At 32.3% G+C, this 22,651-nt stretch overlaps 1 long non-coding RNA gene and 1 pseudogene across 1 annotated transcript; both read right to left on the bottom strand.

Moving 5' to 3' along the window:
• Nucleotides 1-8,214: 8,214 nt before the first annotated feature.
• On the bottom strand, nt 8,215-9,134 carry LOC131647536 (albumin-2-like; annotated as a pseudogene).
• A 1,460-nt stretch (nt 9,135-10,594) lies between these two features.
• Nucleotides 10,595-11,592, bottom strand: LOC131647535 (uncharacterized). The gene is made up of 4 exons (XR_009297857.1): nt 11,209-11,592; nt 10,965-11,132; nt 10,762-10,866; nt 10,595-10,662 (listed from the first exon to the last, which is right to left on the bottom strand). It is a non-coding gene; the product is annotated as an uncharacterized LOC131647535 (long non-coding RNA).
• Between the last annotated feature and the right edge of the window lie 11,059 nt (nt 11,593-22,651).

The raw sequence follows: 22,651 nt of genomic DNA, 5'->3' as shown, positions 1-22,651 counted from the left end.
TAGAACATCACCAAAGGTTTTCTTCAATGATTCTTGCAGGTTTACTTGATGGACAAGTTCTGTTTCTTTGGTATTACGAAAGGCAGAAAACCTTGCCATTCAAACAGCTAGGGAGTACTATTTTTTAGCTTCAGGTATTACATTTGAATTTATTTATAGCAAATGCATCCTACATAATTTTAACAAACATTAATGCATCCATCAACCATATGAATTGATTAATTATGTTGCTTTCTTTTCATCTAGGTCTAGAAAGCTAAAGAGTATCTAAATCTATATCCAAGTAGTGGATATGTGATGGCAGAAGCAGATTTATCTGCTGCAATTGCAATTGCAAGAGGTCATGCCCTTGAAAATTACTACGCCAAATTTGAGTTTTGTCAGCACAGCTACGAAAGCACTTTTAGGCAAAAGCGCTGTTATAGGTTTCGCTAAAAACAAATATAAAAAACAAGGATAAAAAGCGCTGCTGTAGGGGAACATTAGAAAGCGCTTAAAAAAAGCGCTGGTAAAGGGTCCCCTTGCGAAAGCGCTTTTGAAAAAGCGCTGGTAAAGGCCCCCATTTGAAAGCGCGTTTGAAAAAGCGCTGGTAAAGGCTTCAAAAGCGCTGGTAAAGGCCCCCCATTTCAAAGCGCTTTTAAAAAGCGTTGGTAAAGGCCCCCCATTACAAAGCGCTTTTGCTGAAAGCGTTGTCTTAGGCCATGTATTTTTAAAAAATAAAACAAAACATCCCAAAACCCTAATTCATTTTTACGATTTTCTTTGTCCCCTACAGTACGAACTCTCTCCTCTCCACTTCTTAACTCTCTCGTCTTCTTCTCCTCTCAAACCGCCGCACCTCTCTCATCTCATTAAACCTAGAAAAACCTTCCTCCCACAAACCCCAAACAACAACAACAAAAACCCTAAGTAACCACGACAAGAACCCTAAAACATTTAAACATAACCCTAGGATTCCAGAAAATAAAGATTTATTGAAAGCTCTCCGTTTACAACATTCATCTCTCTGTAAAAACTCTCTCTCTCTCTCTCTCTCTCTCTCTCTCTCTCTCTCTCTCTCTTCAGTTTCAATTTTCTATAATTTCAGTAACCTAACCTAATTTTGAACATTCTCAGGTGATTCTCCCGATTCTTCGTGTCCGTTCTGCATACTCGAGAAACAAATGTATCGCTTACTCCGCGCGGATCTCACATCCGATGCTCCTTCAAAGATCCAAAGTTGTTTACGTCTCTTTGCCGAGCAGTTCCGCTGCAGTCGTCAAGAGGATGCGCATGAGTTTCTTCGGTATGTTATTGATGCTTGTCATAGCTCGCGTCTTCGTTAAGTTTACTTGTATTTGTCGTTCTTTATTTTTTGTAATGATGGTGTGTTGATGAATTTGGATTGTAGAGATTTGAGGGCATATTGGGTGGCAAGATTGATAAGACTGTTGGATTTGAAGAGGTTTTGGTGCTTTCTAGCTTCATGTGCAAAGCAAGCCAGGTATGTTTAGTGTTTGTTTTGAACTAGTTAATGTGATAGTGTTTCAGTTTTTCATATTGAGGCACACTTGACATGATAATTGGTGCTTAAGGCATGCTAGGTAGATATCTGAGTCTGGTTCTTTCTTTTGAAGATGAGGTATGATTCAATTGTGTGATTGTGTCTAGGTTATGTTCATTTATGTGTTGGAAATAATATAAATATTATCTAAGTCTTGATTTGGTTTTTGATATCCATGATTTTGTATTCATTTTCCAACTTATTATATGATACATTTGTTTGTGTGATGTTCAAGCATGGCTTATCTGATTTATAACTTATTAGTTTCACAAGTAGGAAGATTAGTTTCACATTTCTAGTGTAGTGACAATTTTCTTATATGTATACATGCGATGGACAATTGAAGATAAATTAGAAGTTGATTTGTGCATTGTTGGAAAGTCAATTTCGGCCATCGAGGAGTCACGTTCGGCTGAAGATAAATTAGAAGTTGATTTGTATTGTATTTTGTGTTTTGAGAATTTGATTGTAAACTTAACTTCTAGAGCACTTATAAAATTAGTGATGTTTTATTTGTATTTTGATAATAAATATATGCAATACTAATTCATAAAACGTTTCATATTAAATGTATTTTTTAAAATTTTTTATTTGTTTAATATAATAAATGTATTTCTCAAAATATTAGTGAGAATTTGAGATATGTCAAAATATTAGAAATTATAAAAAAATAGGTTTATTAAAAACACCAACGAAAGCGCTTTTTCAGAAAAAATGCTGCCTTAGGCCTATATATGAAAACGCTTTTTAAGAAAAAGCGTTGTCTTATGCCAATATATGAAAGCGCTTTTTCTTTTTAAGAAAAAGCGCTGCCTTAGGCCTATCTACGTCAGCGCTTATCCTAAACCAAAAGCGCTGCTAAAACCTATAAGAGCGCCACCTACAACAGCGCTTTTAAAACCCAAAAAGAGCGCTGTCGTAGGTCTTTTATGGCATAGTGAATATAGAAGTAAATTTTCGCAAGCAACTTGGTGAATTTCTCAATGCAAATAAAGACTTCGATATGCAAGGCCATTATGAACACATTAATTATATCAATTTGTTTTATTAATCAGGTCAAATTGGACACTTAGTTCAAATTTTAGTTCAGTTGATTTGTAATTTTAGTTCAAATTAATCATGTCAAATCGGACAAATCTTTCAAATTTTAGTTTTATTGATTTTATTATCATATTTTATGTATTGATATGATTATATTCATAAAAAATGTGATGTCTTATTTTTTTCAAATCCCCAAAGAATATCCACCTCAGTTTAAATAGAATACCAAATCATCCAAAATCATATTGTAGATATATTATGGAAATTGTATAATCGACCGTTTTGTAAACTCCTGCAAAATATGTAAAAAAAAAAAAAAAGCCCGCAATATGGGTGCTTTTTTCAATAGTGGTTGTAGAAATATTATACTGTTTTTATGGCATTTTGTGATAACGATTGTAGACATTAGCCTTGTTTTGATGATATTTTGTGGGGTAATGGTTGTAGATTATTTTTGTTAAGAAATTGGATGATTTAATTTATGGGATCCTACTGTATTATAAATATATTCATTGTTGATATGCTTTTGTATATGTGTTCTAGTATGCAATGAACAACATGCATAACATTAAAAACTACTCCATCCGTCCCAATTATTTGTCGCAATACCCACTTCACACACACTATAAAAAACTGCTCTGCAGCGACGTGGATCCCACGTCGCAACATGCAATATCACGTCACAACCAAAAACTAGCGACGTGTTCTCCTACGTCGCAGGAGCACGTGTGGCAACTCAGTAGCGACGTGGATACCACGTCAGAAGGTAGCGACGTGAATCCAACGTCGCAATAAAGTTACATGGGAAACATCTTCCTGCACACAGAGCAGGTGTGACAGGTGTGGGGAAGTGTGTTTTTGACTTTTATAGCGACGTGTGTCTCATGTCGCTACTTTGAATGCTATTTTTTTTAAAAAAATTAATCACGCAGGATGAATTGTATTATTATATAATAAATTAATTAATTTATATAATAAAATTTATATATAATAAAATATATATAATAAAATTTATATAATAAAATCTATAAAATATAATTTATATTATAAAATTTGTATAATAAAATTTTATAAAATAAATTCATATAATAAATTTTATATAATAAATTCAATTAAATAAAACTAAAAATTTAAAACTAATATTTTAATGAATTAAAATGTAGAATAAGTTACATAAATATAAATTTAAAATAAATAAAATACAAAATGTTTTTAAGAGGCATCATCATCATTCGAAAAATAATTATCAGGATTAAAATCATCATCCACTCCATCATCCTCCGACTCTTGAGGAGGAACATTACTGTAAATAAAATGTATGACATTAAAATAAAATGTTAAGTAATTATAATGAGAAGTTCATTTAAATAACCATAACTAAAAAAATAAATTAAATGCACAACTTAAATAAATAACAATACCTTAAACATTTTAAACCATTCAGCTTTATTTTTGACCTCGCCATAGCTCTTAAAAGATGATTTATACATCTGCTGAATTATATAATTAACAATTCTAGCAGCAGTCCGACTCGGCGCAAAACTAAAACAAAAAAAATGAAAATGTTAGATATAAATTTATACAAAAAATGAAAATGTATACATACTATAAAAGTTTTTAAATAGGAAACTTACTTGCTTCCTTCGGGCCAAATCTAAAATCTACCGTCAACGACATGAATCTCATCTGGATCATCCCTCCCACGAAGATCAGCTCCATCTATCTCATCAACTGTCTCATCAACCTCACGTGCTGCACTACAAAAAACTCTAATCCAGCGACATAATTAGCGACGTGTGAACAACGTGGCTAATTAATGTTAGTTGCGACGTGAATCCAACGTCGCCACCTGTATTTTATTATTAAATAACTTTGCAGTATTAAAGTGGTTGGGAGTCAGACATGGGGGGCTGTGAATAACAGTTGCGACGTGGGTAGCACGTCGCTACATTAATGACATAAATTAATTCATCACACCCCATAACATTCAAATGGGGGGAATATTCAAATTTTTGAAAAATTTGGTGGTGACGTTATTGTCACGTCGTTACATTTATAATTCAAAATGGGGGGAAATATGATCTGACACATTGGCAGCTTTGCAGTTGTGTAAGTGACCGTTGATTTGTTGCGACGTGGACATCACGTGGCAAGTAGCGATGTGTCTTCCACGTCGCTACATTATGTATTAATCCACCCATTTCACTTCCCTACCACCATTCACGAACAGACCTTCTCTTCCAAAATCAAAACCCTTCTCTTCTCTGCAACCAAACCCATTTCTCTCCCAAAATCATCTACTCCTAAAATCCAACCTTTCTCTCCCAAATTAATTCAATCCCAATTCAATTTCAAAGGTAGTTAAGATTATTTTGATATTTTGTTTATTTTCTTATAATTTTATTATATATTTTGTTGTTAATTTTTGATTTTTTTTGTATAGGTTAATTAGTAGATTGAAGAAGGTTGTAGATTGAAGAAGGAGGAGTAGATTGAAGAAGAGGTAAGTTATTTTTGGGTATTATAGTATATATTAAATAGATTTAATAGGTATATATGTTAATTTGTTTAATAGGTATTGTATTTGTTGAAAATATATTGTGTTTGTTATAAAATTTATAAAATTCTAGTATATATTGTGTTTGTATATATTGTGTTTGTTATATTGTGTTTGTTGAAAATATATTGTATTTGTTATAGAATTTATAGTATATATATGGTGTTTGTATTTGTTCTAAAATATATTGTATGTTTATTATATATGTTTATTTATTAGGTATATTATAACGTTTTCATTTTTAATTTTTATTATATATATTAGTTATTATAATGAGTAATATTATACTATATTTTAAGAAAACAGAATATATATTAGATATGTTTATTATACGATATTTATATATATTTGTTTATTAGATATGTTTATTATATATGTTTGTTTATTAGGTATATTATACTTTATTTTTAAAAAATAGAATATTTATTAAAATATTTATATAGAATTTAATTTTTATTATAAATTTAATTTTTACATATATAGAAATTAATTTTTTATGTTTATAATAAAAAGATAATATTTTTATATTATGGATTATGAAAATAAAATATTAAAAAGAAAATAATTTTATACATATAAGTTATGAATTTTTTATGTTTATATAAAATAAGTTATTTTTTTTAAGAGTAGAAAGCTAAACAAACTATAATTAAAAATACATCATTATTATATATAAATTTTATTATATAAATTTTATTATATATTTATTAATTATATAAAATATATAAAACAAAACAAATCTAGCGTGAATAAATGTTTTTTTAAAAAAAAGCATTTAATGTAGCGATGTGGTAAACACGTCGCTACATTGGTCAACAAACACATTTTCCCACACCTGCCACACCTGTTGTGTGTGCAGGGAGCAGTTTCCTATGTCATCCTGTTGCGACGTGGGAGTCACGTCGCTACTTTCTGACGTGGTCTCCACGTCGCTACAATGTTGCCACGCTTGCTCCTGCGACATACATGCTCACGTCGCTACTTTTTGGTTGCCACGTGATTTTGCACGTTGCGACGTGTAATCCACGTCGCTGCAGAGAACATTTTTTGTAGTGCTGGTACATGTGTGGGATGTGGGGTGTGTGAGTCTCCAGCCTGTGTGGGGCGTGGACGGGGAGATCGTCTAGCCTGTGTCGGACGTGGACGGGGAGATCGTTTAGTCTGTGTCGGACGTGGACGGGGAGATCGTCCAGCCTGTGTCGGACGTGGACTAGGAGATCGTCCAGCCTGTGTCGGACATAACATATATTCTTTTTCTATTTAACATATATTCTTTTTTATTAATATTTTCAGTTTTTAAGAATAATATCATAAAATACATATATTTTATTTGGAAAATAAAAAACAGATTTTAAAAATAAATCTAAACATTTTTCTATTAATTTTTAAAATTCTAAAATACATATATAATAGTTTTTCTATTAATTTTTATAAACAGATTTAACATATTATATATATATATATATATATATATATATATATATATATATATATATATATATATATATATATATATATATATATATATATATATATATATAGTTTTTCTATACATTATTCTAAACAGATTTTAACATTCTAAAATACATATATAATAGTTTTTCTATTAATTTTTAAAAACAACATCATAAAATATATTCTGTAAATTAATAACCTAAATAAATTTACACAACAACATAATATTTAATTTATAATTTCGTTTTATAATAACCTAATTAAAAAAATAACCTAATTAAAAAAATAACCTAACAAAACTATTAAAAACTTACCTCTTCTTCAATCTACTACTCCTCCTCCTTCTTCTTCTCCTTCACCTTCTTCACCTTCTTCACCTTCTTCTTTCTTCAAATTAAATGGAAACAAAAAAAATTTAAACCATCGACAACATAAAACATTATGAATATAAAACAAAATTATAAAAAATATTGGGATTATACCTTGTAGTGGGATTGAAATGGGATTGAAAGTTTGGGGATTTTGGGAGAGGAGGAAATTTGGGGTTGCAGAGGAAGACTGAATCTGAAATGGTTTGAAATGGTAAAGGGGAAGAAGCAAAACGCGTGTATTAATTAACTAATCAGCGACGTGGGAATCACGTCACAACCTTGCCACGTGAGACTCACGTCGCAACATGTCAACGGTAACATTAATTAATGTTCCTGCCTGCAATGCTGCCACAATGTCAGTTCAGTGGAACGTTGTATTTTCCCTCTAAAAGTTGCGACGTGTTTGTAACGTCACAACTAAATTTTTTAAAATTTGAATCTTCCCCCCTACGTGAATGTTATAACCTTTTCTATTTTAATTTTTAAAGCTAATATAGTGACGTGTATCCCACGTCGTAACATATTTTACACACCCCAATGTCTGACTCCTCAATACTTTATGTTAATAAAGTTATATAAAATTAAAAAAAAAAACATGTAGCGATGTTGTTGTCACGTCGCAAATGGCAAAAAGTATCCACGTGAATTCCACGTTGCTAATGTATGTCGCTGGAGACAGTATTACTTGTAGTGACAGATTAAGAAACAGTAATAAATGAAAGAGAGAATGATGATTTTACCAAATTATCCTGATTAACTATTAGTGTATTCAAAATAACATTAATATTAAGTGAGAAAACAATAAATTAAAAGTATTTATTAGAGAGTACAATTGGAAGATTAAATATAAAATTGCATTGGTAAGATAAAGTGACAAGTATTTTGGGAGAATCTTTTTCTAAATGTGACATTTATTTTGGGACGGAGGGAGTAGTTGAAAAAAACAACCTGAAAACAAGTTTGAAGAAACTAAAAAATATAGCGTTGGTCATAACTGATGCTACTTGTAAAAACACATTAAAATGTAGTGTTTCCCCAAATTAATGGAAGGAATCCTTTAATTTAGTTTCCACCTATCACATTTTAAATCCAAAATCAAAAAATTATATTATTGTTTTTGACAACCAAAAAAAACCAATATTATAGTTTTTTTTTGCAAAAAAACTATATTATTGTTAAAATATCATAAATAATAATAATAATAATAATAATAATAATAATAATAATAATAATAATAATAATAATAATAATAATAATAATAGAATGATATTTTCACACATAGTGCAAAGTAATATACATAAAAAACTCAAGCAAGCAACTATTAGACGTGTGGGAAGCCACACTTTTATTACATCATGAAACATAAGCAAACGACAACACACCATCTTTATTCTTTATTATAATACTACCATGATGATCACACAATCATACCCATGGCTTAATTTGCTTGAGGTATTATACCACGAAGAGAAGGCCAATAGTCAAGAGTTTTTTTCACACCACCCATAATATAGTCATTAGTTGCGCCCGGAGTAAAAGTGATACGTGCATAATTCTCTCCTTTGAAAAAGTAAGCTTCATTGGTCTTGTGAGAAGCAAAAGCCGCATCAGTTCCATATTCAAAGATTGTTCCACGGAAACAAGGAAATCCATCAGCAATGGGTTTGATATTTTGAATAAGACGGTTGGCTTCATAGTCTATACGAGCATACTTGTCTCCTTTGAATAAGTAAACTTCTTTCCCTCTGGTTGACCTAATTGCAGCATTTACTCCATTCTCAAACACGGTTCCTTTGAAGAAAGGAAACATGTCTGCAATTTTCTTAGGACCTGAGATGATTTTATCTTTGTCGGAGTGTGGAGCATAGTCTATGAGAGCACAAAGGTTTTCGTAAAAGATGAATGCCTGGTTGTTATCAGTGTCAAAGGCGCAATCAATTCCGTAGGTTCCGAATACGGTGTTAGCAAGTGATTTGAAGTTTTGAACCCGTTACGAAGAGGAGTTGGGCCAAACACAACCTTATCATTACCAGTTCCTGGAGCATAATCCAATAGCACATACTTATCATTGATGAAAAAGTAAGCTTCATTGTTCCTTGAAGAACGAAATGTAGCATCAATGTAACCGGATTTTGTCATGTTTCTGAATTATTTCTTTTAAAGGACGGTTGTTGGGTGAGTAAATAAAGAAAAAACAAGCCTATATATATAGACAAATAAATATAAGTTAAAGTGAAGAATAAATTCCTAATATGTTACTCCAATACTAAGAGTAGGATTTAGATAAGAGGAACAATAGAATATAATAATATCGTGTCTCTCTTTGCATATATATCTCCTTCAATAATTGTATACCTTCACTAGTACAAAAATGTTAATTTACACCCGTTTTTTATTAAATTTACACCCATTATTTTTAATAAAAATCGGGTGTATATCCACAGGGTGAGAAATGTCTAACGAATTTACACCCGTTATGTTTAACAAAAATCGGGTGTAATTGGGCGTAATTACATTTTTAATTACACCCTTTTTTAATAAAAATCGGGTGTAATTGGGCGTAATTACGTTTTTAATTACACCCTGTTTTAATAAAAATCGGGTGTAAATGGGCGTAATTACGTTTTAATTACACCCTATTTTAATAAAAATAGGGCGTAAATGGGCTTAATTACGTTTTAAATTACACCCTATTTTAATAAAAATCGGGTGTAATTGGGCTTAATCATGTTTTAATTACCCCCTATTTTAATAAAAATCGGGTGTAATTGGGCTTAATTATGTTTTAAGTACACCCTATTTTAATAAAAATCGGGTGTAATTCGGCTTAATTGTGTTTTAATTACCCCCTATTTTGGTAAAAATCGGGTGTAAATACGCCATTTATGAATGAGCAATTATATCTATTTACACCCTATTTCATAAACACCATTTAATTATATTTTATTTTTCAGTCATAATATTGCAAATACTATAAAATCATACTTATAAAAATCATATTTTAACTAAGTCAAAATATTTTTAATATTAACCAAAAAGTATACAAAATCATATATAGTCATAATATTTCAAGTACATAAAAATTATATTTTAACTAAGTCATAACACTTTCTTCATATATAAGTTTTCTTCTTCTTCTTTGGCTTTTGTTTTGGCAACATTTCTATCTCCTTATCCTCTTCAACCATTTGCATTTGATCCGGTAGATTTTGCTCCTCAACCTTTTGATCCTCAACCTTTTGATTTTCAACCATTTGCAAAAATACTTGAGCCCAAAGTTGCCGAATATGGTCGATTGTCTCTTTTTCATATGGTGACGTGTCTGTAAATATTTACAAGTTCAACATATAATAAATTAACAATATCAAAACAATAATTTACATGTTTTTCAATAAATACATGCAAGACGAAAATATTTTAAATTATACTACCTCATCGAATCTTTCAACAATGGAAGTATCAACAATATCAAACATGTTCTTCATTACATAATATCCACATGCCCATCCATTGTTTTGATGATGTGTCTACATATAAGATACAAAGCATATTAATACTGAAATATAATTATAATGAAGCATATCATTACGAATTCATTCTCATAATATCAACAATATCAAGCAATTACCTTGACAATCTTCCAATTAGGCTTTTTATTCTCAAAACCTCTTAATAACTGATATCCTGTTACAGCTCTGATAAAAGAAATTGCAGCATAAATAACTTATAAATATAAAGTTAAACGATACAAAAATGAAGTATAAATAATGTCTCTTGATTTATATGTTTCTTACCCCTCAAGTATGTTCTTAATACGTTTCTTGGGTTTTGTGTTTAATGAACAAAACCAAAAGATATCATTATCTTGGGGACAAATAACATACAATTGCCAGTGATTGCTGTAGTTTCAAAACAAGTGTTAGAATCATTAAAATTCAAATATTACAAAAAATAACATTAAAAAAATCACAAAACCTTGAAGGAAACATGTACTTACTTATTTAACAATGGTCCTAAGTAACATTTTTTTGACTCGCCATCCAACCTATCTTGTATGTAAGATTTAATAGCATTGGGATCTCTAGTGGTAATTAGTGTCCTATTTGGATCAAGAAATCCAAATAGTTCACTGACATTCTTAGAGATACAAATGCCATGTAGATATCTGAAATGTTGAAACAAATGTTAATTTATAAATGATACATAGAAAAAAATGATTAAAAATAGAATACGATACTTACGAGCACCATAGAGACAAGATAGATGTGGAGATCCATTTAACACCAGAAATTAATTCATCAAGGTCTCGCCTATCAATATAAACTGATAATTCACTTGTTTCATGAACCAAGTCTAGTGATATGGAAACTTCCTTGAAATCTTCAATCTTTTTAAGGTAATCTTCAGAAACAGTGCTGTTTTTTATCTCTTCTTCAGCCTTGCATTCAGCTTCACCTTCCTGTTTCAGAAGAGATTTATAATAAGAAGCAGTAGTTTAGAGCAAGAGCACACAATGTTAAGCACACAACTAACCAAGTATAGTAACATACTTGGTTACTATACTGTTACTAAGATAATATTTAGTTACTTAATTACTCCAAATAAATTTCCTTAAACTAAATGAAATAAATCTGTGTGTGTGTATTTTTAACTAAGACACCTGCTCTTAACATTTTCAATATATAAATCTGTGTACTAGTAATACATTTTCAATATATAAATCTGTGTACTAGTAATGAAAATTTTCTATAAACTAGGAATTTCTAGCTATTTTATTTATCATGTTGATTTCTTATAATCAATATCCACATAATTAAAGGTCTGAAGTTCTGATTCAAAATGTTAAAATCAGAGACATTGTTGATTAAATTAATTAAAACTGGATTTCAACTGTGTAAGTACAAAACTATAAGTCAAAAGGGACAGTTTAGTTTGAACTGCAACCAGATTCATTGAATTCTTGTTCCAAGAAATGCATAAATCACTTAAATCATGTGGGTTTAGGTGTTTCTACTTTCAATTCACAGCCCAGAAACACCTTCATACTGTACATTATCCCAAAGACCTAACCATGGATATACTATTTAACACACTGAGAATATGAGATATACCACAAATCTCACAGATTTTAATGCACACACAACTAACAAACACACATGCAAAGGACCAAAAAACTGAATAGAAAAATTTCACTAAAAGTCTGAAGCACTTAAGATAAAACGCAGAAAACACGAGGTACCTCTTTAGTACTCTTAGGGCGGAGTTCTAATTGCATCTCTTGAAGGAGTTTCATTTCTTTTTGGAGCTTAGCTCTCTCATCATCCATCTCAATTTTCATGTGTTTTTGGAGCTCTATTCTTTGTTTTTGGAGCTCTTTCTGTAATCTATCTTGATAATCATCATTTAGCTTTTGCACTAAGGCTTGGAGGTCATCTTGTGTGACAGCTTTTAAGTTGGAGTTTGAACCTTTTCCAAAGTACTTCTTAAAGCCCACACCCCTAGGAGCAGTGCGGATCCGACCGGGACGTTCACTTGACCCAAGTGCAATAGTTAATATGTCTTCTCGTTCTTCAAATTGAATATCGCCTTGCGTACTCTTTTCCACTAAATCACCCTAAAATGTCAAAATCCATACACATGATATAAAATGAATATTAAGTTATAAATGAAATTGAAATTTAGAAAGAACTTTTTAATGCTTGAAATTGAAATTTAGAAAGAACTTTTTAATACTTACAACCATGGAAGCTACTAAATTTGTTGCCTCGGATGTAAAATCTCCAGATGGCCTCTGCCGAGCCATCAACCACACCTCATGTCGTTCTAGTTTTGGAGGATCATTCATTAAATTTTCATCACCATTGGCTTCTTCAATGATTTTTTTACTCCTCTCTTCCATTATCTTTTCCTTAAGCTTCTCATAACCACCCCGAGACAAAATATGAGGATGGAGATTCTTTGATGCATGAACCTTTCCTTTTTTCCTTTTCTCCTATTACAAATAAATCACATTAAATTAAGTGTCAACAAGCAAATTAATTTAGATAACATAAAAAAAATCTATAAATTTAACTAACTTGGAATTCTTTTGTTTTTCGATTTTGGGCAAACGACTCCCAATCTGCTGGGTCGATGAACTTATACTTTTCAAATGGCGTTGTATTGCCATCTTTATCGCCTTCCCCAAATATATAAACATTAGATAGCAATGTCTTAAATTGCTTCATCCGTTCCCCCATATATACAAACCAATGCTTCTTAAATTTCTTATTATCTTCATCATCGGGGGGGCAAGTGAACTTATCCTACAAAGCATTAGAAGTGTTAGTAATTGAAACAATTATAGATAATAAATTATTAAGAATTAATTACAATTACATACCGTGATATCATTCCATATTGCTATCTTCAAGTTTTCGGGTAGGTTTTTCCATTTCTCTTCATTTATATTAACCTTGCTACGTGCAACGAATGACAAATAACTCTTGAACTTCGCAGCATACTGACCAATAGGTTGGAAAGTATCCCGATCAAAATCAATTGCATATTTCTCACCATCACGAAGTTTGGCAACGAAACGTAGCAATGACGTCACACCTTTAGTCTTCTTTATTCTTGGAGAAGAGCGGGTTGGTTTAGCCACGATGTCTGTGTAGATAGAAAAACAGATTCAAGAAAGAAAGAAAATGTCAAAACAGATTCTCATAACTCTGCATTTACAGTACAGCAGCTATGTATTTGAATATCAACAGGGCATTTTTCATTAACTCAGCATAAATCCTTATAGAAAACCAACAAATTGGAATACAAATTGGAAGCATTTGAATACTGACTCTCACATTCAAATCGTTACAGAATTCCTATATGTAACTAAAGCATTCCTATATGTAAAACCTTATGAATCACTCAATTTTCTATACAGTACAGCAGCTCAGTTTAACAACAACAACAACAAAAAAGCACAAGGAAATTAAACACACATATATATATATATTGAATATCACAAAGATCTTTGTATGGCCTGTCATACCTTGAGTCTTCTTTATTCTTGGAGAAGAGCGGGTTGGTTTAGCCACGATGTCTGTGTAGATAGAAAAACAGATTCAAGAAAGAAAGAAAATGTCAAAACAGATTCTCATAACTCTGCATTTACAGTACAGCAGCTATGTATTTGAATATCAACAGGGCATTTTTCATTAACTCAGCATAAATCCTTATAGAAAACCAACAAATTGGAATACAAATTGGAAGCATTTGAATACTGACTCTCACATTCAAATCGTTACAGAATTCCTATATGTAACTAAAGCATTCCTATATGTAAAACCTTATGAATCACTCAATTTTCTATACAGTACAGCAGCTCAGTTTAACAACAACAACAACAAAAAAGCACAAGGAAATTAAACACACATATATATATATATATATATATATATATATATATATATATATATATATATATATATATATATATATATATATATATATATTGAATATCACAAAGATCTTTGTATGGCCTGTCATACCTTGAGTCTTCTTTATTCTTGGAGAAGAGCGGGTTGGTTTAACCATAATGCCTGTTTAGATAGAAAAACAGATTCAAGAAAGAAAGAAAATGTCAAAACAGATTCTCGTAACTCTGCATTTACAGTATATTGTAGTGCATTTATATCAACAAGATCAAAATCAGCAATATCTTCAACAAAACTGAACAAGATTATTGACATTGGCATCAAAACTGAGCTATATATATACTGTAATTTTCAATTATAACAATAACTCAGCTATATATATACTGTAATTTTCAATTATAACAATAACTCAGCTATATATATACTGTAATTTTCAATTATAACAATAACTCAGCTATATATATACTGTAATTTTCAATTATAACAATAACTCGGCTATATATATACTGTAATTTTCAGATCAAAACTGAGCTATATATATACTGTAATTTTCAGAGTACAACTCAGCTACAACACAAGAACAAAGTAATCTTCACTGTTTTATTCTAAAATCCCTTCTTGATGATCATTACGAGTGGCATAAACATCATCAACTTCATTTTCATCATTAAAAGAAGGCCTTCGTGTTGAAAAAGAAGTATTGTGATCAACGTCTAGAGTTGAATCATCATTTGTGTTTCTTTGGAGGACAACAGACCACCTATTGTTTGAGGGATCCTTTACATAAAACACTTGGATTGCTTGAGCTGCCATGATGAAAGGTTCTTCCTTATATCCTACCTTATCCAAGTCCACCAATGTAAATCCTAATTCATCAGTTTGTACGCCATTGTTACTATTAACCCACTTACATTTGAAAATAGGAACTTTAAACTTCACATAATTTAGCTCCCATATCTCTTCTATAACACCAAAATAGGCTATGGATGCCAAGATGGGATTTTTATCCTTTGAACTAGAGAAGTGCATTGAGGAAGCCATTATCATTACCCCACTATTTTGCATGGTACTCTTATCATCCTGCGATTTTGTAGAAAAAGAAAATTTATTTATATCGTATCCACCCCAACATAAGACATTAAAGCTAGGCTCATAAGCTAAAAACTTTAATGTATCCGAAGCATTATTGTCATTCATAATCTTGGTTTTAAACCATTTTGAGAATGTATTGTTATGCTCTTTCAACACCCATTTTTCTGACATTCGAGGGTTTTTGGCTTTGACAATGGTTTTATGTGTACTCAAGTATGGTTGAACCTCATCAGTGTTATTTAATATATACAAATGTGCTTTAAAAACTTCCCCTTCACCCATATGCTTAACCTTTAGATGTGTACCCTTACCATCACATCTTCCGTCGTGACGAGACTTAGGTAATCCTACAGGTTTTGCATGTGACAAATACTCTGTACAAAACTCAATGGCTTCTTCTGTGATGTACCTTTCAACAATAGATGCCTCCGGACGATAATGATTCTTCACATAGCTTTTCAATATCTTCATGTACCGTTCAAAAGGATACATCCATCTTAAATAAACAGGGCCACACACTTTAATCTCTCTAACTAGATGGACTATTAAGTGAACCATGATGTCAAAAAATGAAGGAGGAAAAAACATCTCCAACTGACACAAAATAACAATAGACTCATTTTCCATCTCATCCAATTTATCAGGGTCAATCACTTTGTTGCATATATCATTAAAGAAAAAGCACAATCTAGTTATGGCATGTCGGACATTTTTGGGTAGGATGCCACGAATAGCCACAGGTAGTAGTTGTTGCATCAAAATGTGACAATCATGAGATTTCAAGCCAATTAGTTTGAGATCTTGTATTGACACCAGACTTTTGACATTTGAGGAGTAGCCATTGGGCACTTTCACACCTTGTAGACACTCACAAAATCTTATTTTCTCTTCTTTTGACAATGTATGGCATGCCGGTGGTAAATACATTTTGGTACCTCTTGGTTCTGGAGCTAACTCTTCTCTTATTTTCATATTAACCATATCTAAACGAGAGTTTAAACCATCCTTTGTCTTACCTTGAATGTTGAGAAGTGTTCCAATTACACTATCACACACATTTTTCTCCACGTGCATTACATCAATACAATGTCTTACATCAAGACTAGACCAATATGGAAGGTCAAAGAATACGGACCTCTTCTTCCATATATTCCTATTTGTAACTTTTTTTTGTTTTTTTCCAAAACTAACACTTATGTTCCTCACCCGGTGATAGACTTCTTCTCCAGTTAAGGCCTTCGGGGCAACCTTATACTCTTGATATCCATTAAAAGCCTTTTTTAATCTTCGATATGGGTGGTTACGTTTAAGAAATCTTCGATGTCCAAGATAAACAGTCTTCTTTCCCTTCTCCAACTGATGGTAGCAAGTATCTTTTTCACATATAGGGCATGCTTTATGCCCCTTAACTTTGTAACCAGACAAGTTACCATAAGCTGGAAAGTCATTGATGGTGCAAAATAACATGGCACGCAATTTGAAAGTTTCATTTGAAAAACTATCAAACACATCAATTCCTTCATCCCACAACTTTCTTAAGTCATCAATTAAGGGACTTAGATAGACATCTATGTCATTTCCAGGTTGTTTCGGTCCCGAAATCATCATAGATAACATAATGTGTTTCCTCTTCATGCACAACCAAGGAGATAAGTTGTAAATAATCAATAGAACAGGCCATGAAGTATGATTACTACTTAAACTGCCATATGGATTCATTCCATCTGTAGAAAGTCCAAGCCTAAGGTTTCTTGGTTCATTTCCGAAGTCAGGAAATAAGGTATCAACCTTCTTCCATTGCAAAGAATCGGCCGGATGCCAAATTTTTCCATCACAATTCCTCTCTTCTGCATGCCATCTAATATTCTTCGCATCATTTAAATTCGCAAACAATCGCTTAAACCTCGGAATAATTGGAAGGTACCATAACACCTTTGCTGGAGGACCCTTTGTGGTTACATCACAACTTTCATCATCACCTTTCTTTTTATATCGTGATGTCATACACTTGGGACACTTTTCTTTCTCTTCATTATCTTTCCAGTACAATATGCAATCATTGGGGCATGCATGTATTTTCTTATACTCCATACCCATAAGACATAATATCTTTTTTGCATCATACACCCGGTCCGGCAACGTGTTTTCATCTGGAAGCATTTCCTTCAACAACTCAAGCAATTGTGTGAAGCTTTTATCGGTCCAACTATTAATTGCCTTCAAATTGAATAATCTCAGCACGGCCGACAATCGTGTGAAGTTTTTACAATCTGGATACAAAGGAACTTTGTTGTCATTGCAAAGAGTATCGTGTACGTGTGCTCGTTGAAAAGAGTCTTGTCCAATATCACGAATCATTTCTTCTAGATAATCACTCGCCTCTATATCAAACTCTTCTCTCAGGGAGGCCATTGGCGCATCAGACAATTCACCGTGCCATATCCACTTCGTATAATTTTGACAAATCCCATTGACTATAAGATGATCCCATACGATGTTAGCATTTAAAGGTGCAATATTCACACACTTAGCACAAGGACAATGAAATCGTCCATTACTTTTGGGAAGATTAGTTTCGGCAAATGTCAAAAACTCTAACACTCCTTTTTTATACTCTTCACTTGAGCGGTTTTTTTGCATCCAACTACGATCCATAGCTATGAATTGAAGAGAAAGAATAGTGAGAGAGAGAGAGAGATAGATAGATAGAGAGATTGATAGAGATAGATATAGATAGATAGATAGAGAGAGAGAGAGAGAGAGAGAGAGAGAGAGAGAGAGAGAGAGAGAGAGAGAGAGAGAGCTCATATAGAGTACATTTCATGTAACCCCCTTAAACTCTTACCTATCCTACTGCCCCACTTTCTTACCATTCACAAGAGGCAGATTTAAAACTTACTTCTAGTTCTATCTTATCCATAGTGGACTAATAATTAGAAACTCTTGTGAAATACACAAGAGGCAGATTTCACAAGAGTTCTTTAGTTAGCTCATGTCCTATCTCTGTTACCTCATTTGATGATATAAGTTATTCACTATGGTTACATTAAACTAATTGACAAAGTCGGCGTTTTCCGTTACGTATCCCTGCCGGAGGGATAGCTACAGTCATAAATAGGAACCACCCATTTTAACACACATTGACTCAAAATATTAATAGCTGTAAGTAATAACAATAACAAGTGTTGTATATAAGAGGTAAAAGGATGCATTTACTACCCGCTAAGAGCAAAAATTAACTCATTGTAGTCAATAAAAATGTGACTGCTGTACTCCTAAAAACACAATTATACAATACCCAATCTAGTGAATGACAGCATACCTGCTCGGGTGGCGGAAGAGTGTGATGTTCGTGGTTTCTCCTAGAAGTAGATAGATCCCTCAAAGTACCCTGCAAAATTTCATTGTCAGAATGCACAACTACTGGCAGCTCTACAATTAGAATCATTTTGATGATCACAAACAGCAAGAGCAAACTATTACAATTCTGCGAACAAAGATGATTGAATCTAAATGTCAGTAACAAAATAAATGCAACAAAATGAGAAACTCCAGGACCAGTCTTTGGGAGAACTAGATTGTTGCGGCCGAATGTTTCTAAAATGGCCATAAATAGGTTGGAGAAACTCTAATTCAGCAAGAGTAATGGTTTTGTGCATATAAACTTTCTTGATAAATAAGCAAGAGTAATGGTTTTGTGCATATATGAAGGATATAAAATATGAACAAGTGATAGCCCTGTTAAAAGCAAGAGTAATGGTTTTATATATGAAGGATATAAAATATGAATAAGCAAGACTGAAATTTTTTGGGTTCAGTCTCTTTTACGAGACTTGCAGGTTTCAATACTTAATATCCCAAGAACCGAACATGTAATTGGACATCTTTTTGTAAGTTAAAAGTGCTGAACAAGTCACTGGTTGTCACTTGAGTGCCTTTCCAAGAGCAAGTTGCTGATAAACTAATTAAACCACTGCCCAAACTCATTTTTCAGATCTTAGAGCTAAACAAACTGTGCACAGCACAGCAGCTCCTAGAACTCTCACTGCGAGTTTGTGGAGGACTGATAGAGAATTGTGTAGTATCAGTATACTGTGCAGCTGTGACATTCAGTTGTTTCTGCATTTGCCACTATTCAAGAGCATCTTCAATCAGTTTGCACATCTTGTTTGAGAGCCTCAAGCATTTGGTAAAAAAAAATTACTACATATTTGGTTTAGATTGAAGTTGTGCCATCATAACTGCATATTCGGTTTAGATTGAAATTGTGAAACCATAATCCATATTCGGTTTAGATTGTAATGTAGCAGATATTGGAGGAACAAGGTGTTAGGAAAATCAAAATTACCTGTGATCTTCTAATGTTTGGTCTTGGATGAAGATTCAAAATCCAGATCAAATTAATCACCAGTGAAGCAAAGCCCAATTGAAATGCTGTAACTGTTGCTGGAAATGGATAGACTTTTAGAACCTAATAATACACCACCAATGCATAGATGAACAAAACATAGTTATCAAACCAAAGATTCAAATCATGAATCAAAATATCTATTTCAAAAGATACATTAACCATATCAAAATTTATAAAAGAGATGCCACTGCTATGCAAACCTTGCTAAAACATGTCCAAAATCAAAATTGTCATGAGGATCACTATGATATACAAAGTCACTTCAATGTTATTTACAACTAACTTATAAGTCATGTCTCTCTAATCAAAATATGCACATACAATACAACTCATGAGTCATGAACAAGAAGTTGTAAAAGTTAAAACATGATTATTCAAATGAGTCCTCCTCATAAGCTGGAAAAAGTGTTTTAGGCACAAAATTCACCCAAAGCTGCTTAGTTTGAATGAAATCACAATTTTAAGCAAAGATAAATCACATGCAAACCTCAAAATAGTTCACAATCCATACCATGAACCAAAATCTAGTGTATCATAACTCAATTTGAGATTCATGTCCAAAATACATACACAGAAAAAGAAAAACAAGTTCACACAAACAAAATTCATTTCAAACAAAATCAAGCAATAGTATAAACCCTAATTCTTCCTTACCAATGTCGTCACTGTGAAATGGTTTCCTCTCAGTTTCAGTGAGAAGAAGAGAGCGAATAGAGGCGAAGAAGAGAGCGAAGCCCTTTTCAGTCGTCACAGAAGCGAAGCGAAGTTGAGCGAGTGAGAAAGGATTCACAGAAGCAACGCGATACACAGAAGCAACGCGAAATCACAGAAGCAACGCGAAATCACAGAAGCGAAGCGAAGTTGATGCGATGAAAGCGATGAAGTTCGAATTGATTCAAAAATGGGTTCGGCATGCACGATGAAGTTCAGAAGTTCAGAAGTTGATGCGATGAAAGCGATGAAAATAGGTATGCATGCGATGAAAAACTATTTTGGTTTTGTATATTTTAATAAATGGGTTAGGTATTGCCACATAGATTATATTTAGACCCATTAATATTGCCACATAGATTATGTTTAGACCCATTAATATTGCCACATAGATTATATATTTTAAGTTATAAAATTAAACAATTTTTTTTGTTTATATAAAATTACACCCGTTTTTTAGTTTAAAAGGAGTAATTGAAATTTTATTATAATAAATTTTTTAATTTAAACCCGTTTTTAGGAAAAAGGGTGTATATTATAACCAGATAATACAAAAGTGACATACTATTTACAAAATTGCCACCAAAAATTGTCAATTACACCCGTTTTTAGTAAATTGGGTGTAAATTTTAAAATTATATTGTATTATTTGTACTAGTGCTTTGAACATATACCTTTTTTCACTAACACTCTTTCAGGTTCTCTATATGTTGGATCACGGTTCTAAAAACGTTTGTCACCGAAGAAATTACTGGGTCGAGTCGCGGACTAGGTAGCTCTCTTTAAAACGTCTTGCGGTACTGCCCAAAATTATGCAAGCAGTCGAACTACTGCGCCGCCTCCAGGATAAAACAACCCAGTTCTATACTGTACGATTACTATTTGCACGATAGATAATCAGTCTAAAAATACACATTCAGATGGTACTAAGACCATTAATTTTTTTTAATAGGCAAGAAATCTATTAAAAACGGAGTATTTTGGGATACTCAACCCATATTACAAACACGGAAAAACTCTACCTCCCGAAACAAAGGAGAGGGAAAGAGTTCCAAGTGTAAAAATTACAACCCTCTTTTATAGAACAAATTGAGGAGATCCAAATCCACGTTCTAAACACTATGGCGGACATACAATTATCGAAAGAGGGGGTAATGAAATTAAAAATACAATCGTTTCTCACTAACCACGCACTCCAAATCGTTACCAGCCAAACAACACCTAATATATTCCTCTTAGCCACCTGAATGATCTTCTCAGCATGGTAGAAATAGGCCTTAAAATCCTCCACAGACAGAACCATGTCATCTCCTAACCACTTACAAACAGAATTCCATATGTTTTCCATGAAAGAGCATGATCCAAAAAGATGGGAAATAGTTTCACCATGCAAGTGACACCTTAGTATGGTACTAAGGTGTCACTTAATTTTGGTATAAATACCACCTTAGTATCTGGTTTGATCAATCATAGTAATTTCTCAAACCAAGAGAAATTTCGATATTTCTCCAAAGAGAATTTAATAATGGTCATTTGACCAATCACAATAATTTCTCAAGCAAAGAAAAATTCTAATAATTCTCTAAAGAGAATCTAAGAAATATTATACTTGAAAATTTCTCAACTCAAACGAGGAGAAATTAACATTATTTTCTAAGGAGAATTCAAGAAAATACTCGGAAAATTCAACGAGTAGAAAGAAAAGGGGAGAAGTTGACGCTTCGACATTTGAAAGACGCGGAGTTATGAGAGTGGGGAAGGAAAAAGTCAAAATAAGTTTTTGATGTATTTCAGAATGAAACAAATGACTTCCTTATATAATGAATTAAACTAGCCAAGATTTCTAATCTAAGCGATGTGGGACTAATAAATTTTCCCAACTAACATATAATGTGGAACTTGACTTAATGAATTTTTTCAATTCATCTCCCTATATTGGAGAATATAATAATATCCTGTGTCTCTTTGCATATATATCTCCTTCAGTAATTGTATACCTTTGAACATATATCTTCTTTCACAAACACTCTTTTAGGTTCTCTATCTATCTCGATC

Source organism: Vicia villosa, linkage group LG2 (assembly GCF_029867415.1).
Source record: "Vicia villosa cultivar HV-30 ecotype Madison, WI linkage group LG2, Vvil1.0, whole genome shotgun sequence".
Classification (NCBI taxonomy): domain Eukaryota; kingdom Viridiplantae; phylum Streptophyta; class Magnoliopsida; order Fabales; family Fabaceae; genus Vicia; species Vicia villosa.
Note: the sequence above shows the minus strand (reverse complement) of the source record. Positions and strands in the feature narration are given on the sequence as shown.